The sequence below is a fragment of the Balaenoptera acutorostrata genome, chromosome 8 (genome assembly GCF_949987535.1).
Source record: "Balaenoptera acutorostrata chromosome 8, mBalAcu1.1, whole genome shotgun sequence".
In the NCBI taxonomy this organism is placed as follows: domain Eukaryota; kingdom Metazoa; phylum Chordata; class Mammalia; order Artiodactyla; family Balaenopteridae; genus Balaenoptera; species Balaenoptera acutorostrata.
The window spans coordinates 61,072,648-61,082,749 of NC_080071.1; positions in this window are offsets into that span (position 1 = coordinate 61,072,648).

Sequence of the window (10,102 nt, forward strand, 5' to 3'; positions counted from 1 at the left end):
GATACTGGGGAGAGCAGTATTTTAGTAACAAGGTAACTAGCTACTAACAAGTAACTCAACGATCTCAATGTCTTAACAAAATTAAGCTTTATTTTTCATTCACATCACAGCCTGAATTGGGTGTTCAGCTGGCAGCCTTTTATATTTCGATTCAGGGATTCTGTCTCCAATCTACTTGTGGTGGCACCATCTTCTCCAGCAGAGATCTGCAAATATTTTCTATTAAGGGACAGATAGCAAATATTTTAAGTTTTGTGGGACATAGTGTCACAACTACTCAATGCTACCATTGTGGCATGAAAGCAGCCCTAGATAATATGTAAATAAATGGGCATAGGTATGTCCCAATAAACCTTTATTTACAAAAACATTTGGTGGGCTAGATTTGACCCCTGGGCCGTAGTTTACCAATCCCTGTTCCAGGATCTTCTCAGAGTCCTGAATTGGATCCTCTCTGCATTCAAGTGGTCAAGAGGAAGAATGAGGCAGGCCTAGAAATGGGACATGACTTCAACCCATATCCTATTGGCCAGAATCTAGTCACATGGCCTCAACCAGATGAGTGTAGGATATGTACCTTTCTTGTGACTCAATGAAAGGAAAAGACATTGCTGACCTGCTGCCAGGCTGTGGCACAGTCAGCTCTTTTTGTCACCGTATATTGTTTACTCTTTTTCCTTTGTATAGATAATGTTTTCTCCATCACCAAGGGGACGGCCCAAAGTTCCACCCAGTAAATACATCCAGCTCAAAGTCCAGGCTCTCCAGGTAATGTCCAGTTTTCTTCATCAGGCTCAGATATGACTCTTTATGGTCTGGTGACCTAGGAACTAAAAAGACTAGTAATCTGCCAAGACACAGCCACACCCATTGGTAATGCAAGGAAGACTGCAAAAAACATTCTTATTCAGAACAAGGAAGAACTGAAGACACACAGTATTCACTGGGCCAGAGCAGTTCTGAAATCCCACTGGTAAATACTGTGAAGGTCTCTTTTTCTGGGAGTAGGTCAACCCCTTTGGTGTTCTGATACCTCACACCAGCCTGCTACCCCACAGGGATGCCCTCACTCCACTCAAGCTCTAATATCCTGTGCTGGACAGCCATCCACATGAACGTCTCCCTCCCCCGCCCGAGTTCTGACACCCCTTGCTAAGCCTCCCCTCCGCAGGACACCCTTCTCACCCCAGGCTGTTCACTCCTATTCAGGTGACACCAGGTCATTAGTTAATGACTCTACTTAATGACTTAGGGTGGAATAATTCAGGAAGGAAAAGAGAGAAAAAAGAAGAGAAAATGAAGGGAAAAGAACTGAAGAGGAAAAGAAAAAGCTCAAAGACTATTTTATCTCTTACTATTGAGGTCTAGAAGCAGCCAGAGTTTTTACCTGCAAGGCCCCAAATTTTAGACTCTATTCCCTTCTATTTCTTACAGTCCCATGAGGGAATTCTTTCCTGATCTCATCTCTTTCTCATAATATGTTGCCACGCACTGCTAAAAATAACCTCTGTTAAGTTTCTATTTTCTATTCCAGTCCCCTGGGGACTCAGTAGATACATGGTCTGCTGCTCAAGTAATCTCAAGCAACAATTTTGCCAAATGTTTTGCCACTGTATCTCATGGCTAACCGTCTTTTCAGCCACTAATACTAGGTTCATTGCAGCCCACCACCCACCTGCTCTGTAAATGCCACACAGGTTATTTTTTTACAGTAGTGTTCCACTTCAAGCAGTGAACAAAACAAATAAAGTGTCTACTCTCCTTCAGCTTACATTCTATAGTATTCTTCTAACTCCTGATACACTTTTATTTTGGGAGGGGCATGCTTGTTCTAAAATGTGCTCAGGGAATTCCCTGGTGGTCCAATTGTTAAGACTTCGTGCTCCCAACGCAGGGGGCACAGATTTGATCCCTGGTCTGGGAACTAAGATCCCGCATGCCCCCCACCCGAAAAAAAAAAAAAAAACAATAAAATGTGCTCAGGATTTGTTTTAATCAAGTATGATAAGACATGCAGATATGGAAATGACTGTCATAAAGGAAAACGTTTTTATATTCACAGATCTCTGGAAGCAGGAGGCATGTCACACCACACAGGACCACACGCGGAAGCACCGCGAGGCACAGGGAGTGAGAGGAAAGCATGGTTAAAATCCTTTATTGTGGTTTTCACAGGAAGGAAAGGATGAGGCAGAGTAAGCAAGCTGAGCAGGTTTAGGATTCAACCGTTTGATTTTAATGGAGAGCTGTAGGGTTGGTCCCTAGATGTCCAGTGTCTGGCCCTGGGGCTATTTTAGGGTAGAAGGATAGCATCCTGAACTACAACAGCCTGGTAAAAGGAGGTGGGTGGGGTGTGGACTCAGTTTTGTTTGGCTTGCCTGTTCCCAGGCAAGTCCTTTACTATCTCTGGGAATTAACAGGGAGGGACAGTCCCTCCCTAGGTCCTTAAGGTCATCATAAAATATGGAACATTTAAAAAACTTATTAATACAATACTGCTCTCTCTGACTAGAAGAGAATCCTATCCCCTTCCTAGTTCACTTCACTCGGATCATTCCTATCTATTTAGTAGAACTCAAAGAGTATCTCCATCAGCCACCTTTTCTCTTGCCCAAACATCCAGATTCAAAAATCATTAAGATTTTGCACAGTTCCTGCCCCTCTCTCACCATCTCTCTCTCTCTCCCGAGTTCTCTTAAGGCAACCCAGACATGTCATTTCACCCCTACATACTTCAGAATGCATTGCTCAAAAAATAAATATATTCTTAAATTACATATTATTTCTAGATACCTAGAAATAAAATCACTCTTCTTTTAAAAAAGAGTAACCAATCTGTTGACAGTTCTGATGTCTGTCTGTGGTAGGCAGAATAATGCCCCCCTCCCAAATGTCCATTTCTAACCCCCAGAACCTGTGAATATGTCACCAAACAGAGCAAAAGGGACTTAGCAGATTCAATTAAGTTAAGAACCTTGAGATTGGGAAGTTATCTTGAATTTTCCAGGCGGGTCCAATACTATCACAACAATCCTTGTAAATAAAAGAGGGAGGCAAGAGAGTCAGAGTCTGAGAGGAGATGTGAAAACTGCAGTAGGGCCATGAATGTGGGAAACCTTTAAAAGCTGGAAAAGGCAAGGAAACAGATTCTTCCCTGGAGTCTCCAAACTCTAGATGCCCTACTGAGACACTGATTTTAGCCCATTTTGGACTTCTGATATCTAGAACTATGAGAAATAAATTTGCATTGGTGTTGTTTTTGTTTTTAATTTATTTATTTGGTTGCACCGGGTCTTAGTTGCAGCAGGCAGACTCCTTAGTTGCAGCACATGGGCTCCTTAGTTGTGGCTCGTGGGCTCCCTCGTTGTGGCATGAGAACTCTTAGTTGCGGCATGCATGTGGGATCTGGTTCCCTGACCAAGGATGGAACCCAGGCCCCTGCATTGGGAGCACGGAGTCTTATCCACTGTGCCACCAGGGAAGTCCCAAGTTTGTGTTGTTTTAAGCCACTAAATTTGTGGTAATTTGTTACAGCAACAATAGGAAACTAATACAGTTTCTTCATATGTGAACATGAGTGTGTTTCTAGCCAACCTGAAAAGTACACAATTACTGAAACATACTCATATCAATAATTGATATCATTTTGATTCTATATAATTAACTTATAGAAGTTGAGTTTTCTTTTTTATTTAGCAGTTCTCAAATTTTGAGCTTGAGAAACAAGAAAACTTTCATAGTAGTGTTGAAATAATTAAATATCCAGAGAATGCCAAGCATATTTAATTATAATCAGCATCATCTCCTTTGTATCAGGTGAAAGAGAACTTCCTTGTTGTTGTCTACTGCTGTCTAGGAAACTCCAAATAAAGTTTAGGTGTAAAAGTCATCTGGACAGTTTTATTATTTTGAATTTGGGGTTTGAATTGCAGAAGGACTGTAATTAAAAGACTTATCAGAAGGAGACAAGTTATGAACATAAGTGACATAAGTAGCTATTAATCTCTATAAGCCAAACAAAATAGGAGCTCTGTTAAACTTAAGATAATTTTTAGGGAATTCCCTCGTGGTCCAGTGGTTAGGACTCAGCGCTTTCACTGGCCCAGGTTCAGTCCCTGGCCAGGAAACTATCAATAAGGTCCTGAAATTTGCATGGCGAGGACAAAAAAAAAAAAAAATATATATATATATATATATATATATATATAATTTTTATTACTTTTTTTCTGGAGATAGGCAAAAGTGTACTAACATATTTACTCAGAAAATATTTCACATTCACACAATAGTAGAATCTTATTTAAATCTCAGGCAAGCTAGGGTTTTCTGAATAATTTTCTTTCTTTTTTTAATTAATTAATTAATTAATTTTTGGCTGCGTTGGGTCTTTGTTGCTACACGCAGGCTTTCTCTAGTTGCAGCGAGCGGGGGCTACTCTTCCTTGCGGTGCATGTGCTTCTGATGGCGGTGGCTTCTGTTGTTGTGGAGCACAGGCTCTAGGCGCTCAAGCTTCAGTAGTTGTGGCTCGTGGTCTCAGTAGTTGTGGCTCGCAGGCTCTAGAGCGCAGGCTCGGTAGTTGTGGCACATGGGCTTAGTTGCTCCACGGCATGTGGGATCTTCCCGGACCTGTGTCCCCTGCATTGGCGGGTGGATTCTTAACCATTGCACCACCAGGGAAGTTGCTTCTGAAGAATTTTCTAATTGGAACTCTCCCTGAGCCATCATGCACTGTGTTGTGTAATATTTGTTCAGTCAGATTATGAATTAATCTAGGGGCACAACTTTAAGATTTGTTAATATTGAGTTGGCCAAAAAGTTTGTTCGGGTTCTTCCGTGAGGTATTACAGAAAAACTTGAATGAACGTTTTGGCCAACCCAATACTTTGTTTATATATGGAGCTTTCTGTCACACCTTGACTTAGTTCATTTGTATATTTCTATGGGACTTTCCTATGTCCCTTTAAGAAAGGGGAGAGAAAAAGTCATGCCTCCAGAACCCTTTAGATTTCTTAGGAGATTATGAAGCTCCAGACAAGTCATAAACAGTTAAGTCCTACTTTATTTAGAGTTCCATTCTATCACACATTCAGGCTCATTCATATAGTTGTTATATAAAACAAGTGAATCCATTTTAAAGTTCTCTTTTCTTTGTTCTAAATCCATATGCCTGGAGTTAGCCAAACTGAAGAGTTTAGAGCCATCTGTCCTGTTTAGAGAACACACAAGTCTTCCACAAGACTGCCCTCACCTTGGACACTAACTGCAAGTTGAGAGGGTTCCCAAAACCACTCTCAGGTTAGACAATTCACTAGAAGGACTCACAGGATTTACTGAAAGCTGTTATACTCCTGGTTACAGTTTGTTACAGGGAAAGATACAGGCCAAAATCAGCCAATGTAAGAAGCACACAGGGAAAAATCTGGGAGAGTTCCAAACACAAAGTTTCCAGAGTTCTCTCCCACAGAATTAGGGTGCTGTTATCCTCCAGCATCCATGTGTGACAATATTCAGGGGTATCACGAACCCGGGAAGCTCACTTGAGGTTTCAGGTCCCGAATTTTTATTGAGGCTTCATCATACAGGCATGATTGATTGATTGATTGATTGATAGATGATCCATATGGTTGAACTCAGTCTCCAGGTTGGTCACATGGTTGGCCTTTCTGGCATGGCAAAGGCCAACCCCCACTTTAAAGGAACACACTCCTATCAGGTGTGACACAGATTACCTCCCAGAAGCTAAGGGCAAAGGCCAGACCTCTCTTTGAGCAAGGTCAAATTACTTACCATACATCATATGAAAAGAATTCCAATTTTTTCTTTTCTTTTTAAAAATTTTTTTTTTTTTTTTTTTTTTTTGGCCATGCCGCGTGTCTTGCGGAATCTTAGTTCCCTGACCAGGGATCGAACCCTCGCCCTCGTCAGTGAAAGTGCAGAGTCCTAACCAGTGGACTGCGAAGGAATTCCCCCAGTTTTTTTCTTTCATTGTATACATTTTCTCCCCTTTGATCGTGATTTTTCTGATTGCATACAAATGACAGATTTTTATGACCAATTAATCTCTAATAGTTTTCAGAGAGAGGGTAGATAGCTAAAGTTACAGAAATATAAATTAACCATTATTAAGGCTAGCTACCTTTCTTTTGCAGGGAAGGAAAAGGCTTTTTTTCATTCATACACAAACAGCAAACCAGTAGCCATAGTTCTCCAACTTCAGCCAAGGGTTGAAAGGAAACACAGAACATAATACTCACCAGTTGGTTATAGCAGTTCCAGACCTCAAAAAGCTGTTTTCTGTTCACAGACACATAAAATATTTTTAGTTCTTTAACTCATAATGACCTACAGACAAGACAAACAACATAGACTGCCAGGCCAAACAAACAGAAAGACAAACCAACAAAAAAATTTAAAAAACAAACATAGAAAGACAGATTCTCTGACTTCTGCTACCCAGTCATGACCAGATTCCCTCTGTCTGCCATCTGGCATAGACAAAAAGGTTACATCATAAACAAACAAACAAATAAATGCCGGATTCCATGTTTCTGCCACCAGCAGTTGTGCACAAATCAAAACCAGAACTATATCCAGACTTGTCCATTAACTTGAAACATAGAACCAGAAACCCAGAAAGAGATTTAGTCAGAGTAAAACTCTATTGCCACATGAGAGTGAACTCAGGAATCAGCAAGATTATGTCCAGGTGAAAATAGTCCACTGGTTGCCTTCTCTGGCAATGGAGTGTACTCAGATCTGATAGGGAAAATCCACATGGAATTCTCAGTGGAATCTGAAACTGCCAAAAGAAGACTAAGGAGGCCAATAAATTAAGAAGGCCAGTATTTAAAAGGCTTGCTCACCACAAAGCAAAGCAGAATAACTGAACAAGCATCTTCTAAAAGGAAAATACCCACAAAGTACCAAGATTATCAAATTAACAGTCTGTTAATAAAGGACAAATAGCAATTTTCTCACATGATTATCTTATCTATAAAACTTCCCCCCATATCTTCAGATATTAGCATGGCAAAAGTCAGAAATTGAATTGTTTTTGGTTGAGAGTCAGTAATTTACAGGAAGGCCCAGGCTTCATTTAATTTGGGATCCAGAACTAGACCCTGGTTTTGTCGTGTTTTGTTTTTGTTTTTTTAGTGTGCAAAGTGTTGTGCAAAGTGTTTGTTTCCTACCTGTAGGATGTGATATGTATGCTTATCCTTAGTAGAAGCAGGCAGTGTCGATTTTGTTCCACATTTCTTTAGTTTCCTTCTTGATATCTCCCTCCCCTAGTCTATTTGAATTATTGTTTTAGTTTAATTTAATTGCATGGTAACAAAGGCCACTTACTGAGCACTTATGTCAAACAAAAATATTATCTTACTTAATAGTCACAATAACTATAAGGTAAATGTTACTCTTATTTTGCACACACACAAACACACACAAAAATGCTAGAGAAGCTAAATCATTTATCCAAGGACCCAAAGCTGCATAAGTAGTAAGAGGAGAAACTGAGGTTTGGACTCCTGCTTACTTCCATTGTACTGTTGTCGTGTTGTGCTAGTTTGCTTTCTCCACCAATCATAGGCTCCTTGACAGCAGGGATTATGTATTGCATCTCTGAATGACCAAAACAAAATATATGGTGTAGTATGTAGTAGGCATATAAACAAATTAGCTATCATTTAGAATTTTATAATTGTCTAACATGGATAGATCTAATTTTTTATATATATATATATAAATTTCTTTATTTTTTGGCTGCGTTGGGTTTTCGTTGCTGGGCACGGGCTTTCTCTAATTGCGGCGATTGGGGGCTACTCTTCGTTGCGGTGCTTGGGCTTCTCATTGCGGTGGTTTCTCTTGTTGCGGAGCACAGGCTCTAGGTGCACAGGCTTCAGTAGTTGTGGCACACGGGCTCAGTAGTTGTGGCTCGAGGGCTCTAGAGTGCAGGCTCAGTAGTTGTGGCGCACAGGCTTAGTTCCTCTGTGGCATGTGGGATCTTCCCAGAACAGGGCTCGAACCCGTGTCCCCTGCATTGGCAGGCGGATTCTTAACCACTGCGCCAACAGAGAAGTCCTAGATCTTATTTTCGAAAAAGATATTAAGCTTCCTGCAGGCAAGGAATGTTGAAGTTAAAGCAGAGACGATAATGTCAAAGGTAGATCCCAGCTAATGGTCTGCCTGGGCCCATACTATGATGTAGTTCAGGATATGGACCTCAGCTTTACAAGTAAGAAACTCAGTTTGGGGGAATTCCCTGGCAGTCCAGTGGTTAGGACTCTGCGCTTCCACTGCAGGGGGCCCGGGTTCGATCAAACTAAGATCCCACATGCCGTGTGGCCAAAAAAAAAAAGAGACTCAATTTTGACCATGTATCCATAGTTGATTAGTTTACAGGGAATACTCATTTTGTCCAAGCTCACAAGAAAGTGATGAATGGGCATAACTGTATTTTATCTGGTCAGAGATTAGACTTTCTTGGACAGGTTTGTCACTAGAACATAGATCACCTTTGTGTTCTCTGAATAGACTAGCCTCCAAAGTTTTACGTTTCAATGTTCAGGAAACTCTAAAATGAGCATAGGAACTCAACTGAAACAAATGCTTTTGATTTACATAGGGCCCACAGGGTAAGATAAGGGAAAAACTTGGGTTACTTAACTTCTCTGAGAAGGAAAATGAGGGTAACAATAAGAGTACCTACTGCCAAAGTTTCTTATGAACACTGAAAACCAACAAATATACTAGTTGTTACACTGATAAAATTGTAACTCCTTTTTTTTTTTTAATTTATTTATTTTTGGCTGTGTTGGGTCTTCATTGCGGTACGTGGGTTTCTCATTGCGGTGGCTTCTCTTGTTGCAGAGCACGGGCTCTAGGCGCGTGGGCTTCAGTAGTTGTGGCGCACAGGCTTAGTTGCTCTGTGGCATGTGGGATCTTCCCGGACCAGGGATTGAAGCCATGTCCCCTGCAATGGCAGGCAGTTTCTTAACCACTGCGCCCCCAGGGAAGTCCCTAAAATTGTAATTCTTTTTTTTGTCTGTTTTTTTTGCTTTTTTGTTTTTGTTTTTGTTTTTTTGGCTGCAAGGCTTGTGGGATCTTAGTTCCTGACCATGGGCCCTCAGCTGTGAAAGCTCAGAGTCCTAACCACTGGACCGCCAGGGAATTCCCTGTAATTCATTATTTTAAAATGGAGGTCATTTATAGTGACTCCAATACTGGTCCCACTGTTCTGAGAACGTACCAGGCTCCCTCCTGCCATGGTGTCTCTGAATACAGTGTTCTCTTTGCCTCTTTTCCTCTGTGTTATTTATTTATTTATTTATTTATTTATGGCCGTGGGATCCTAGTTCCCCAACCAGGGATCAAACCCATGTCCCCTGTTGTGGAAGTGCAGAGTCTTAACCACTGGACCACCAGGGAAGTCCCTCTTTTCCTCTATATATCTTCATCTATTCAAATGTCATCTCCTCAATCAGGCCTTTCCTGATTATCCTAAAACATCTTATTTTTCTCTCCTGCTTTACTTTTCTCTGTAGCATCTATATAATCTAATACACTAGGTATGTTTGTGTTTTCTGTTTCCCCTTACTAGAATATAAGTTCCATTAAGTATGGAGGTTTTTCCATGTTGTGTTCACTGCTATGTTCTTAGTACCAGTAAGAATGCCTGGCAGAGAGTAGACACTCAAATATTTGTTGACTACATGAAAGATGTTCACTACATGAGCTACATGAAAGATCCAGAACATCTCCTTCCTGTTACAAGGCACACGGGAGGTCTCTGGGCAAAAGATATCTTTTGCTAATATCAGTAGGTCTCAAAAAGTACCTGGAAAAAAAAAAAAAAAAAGTACCTGGAAACCTCCATTAGCACCTTGATATAATTGGATCCCATCATTCATTAATTCCAGTCATTCATTTACCCATTCACTATTCATACTCATGCAGTTCTTACTATGTGCCAGATACTAGCTTAGTACTGGGGGTCCAACAATGAATTTTCATGGAACTTATTCTAGCTGGGACAAAGATGTGGTTGGGGATGGGGAGAGAACAGAAGAACCATGTTTATTTTTGTCACCTTGCTAAGCCACTA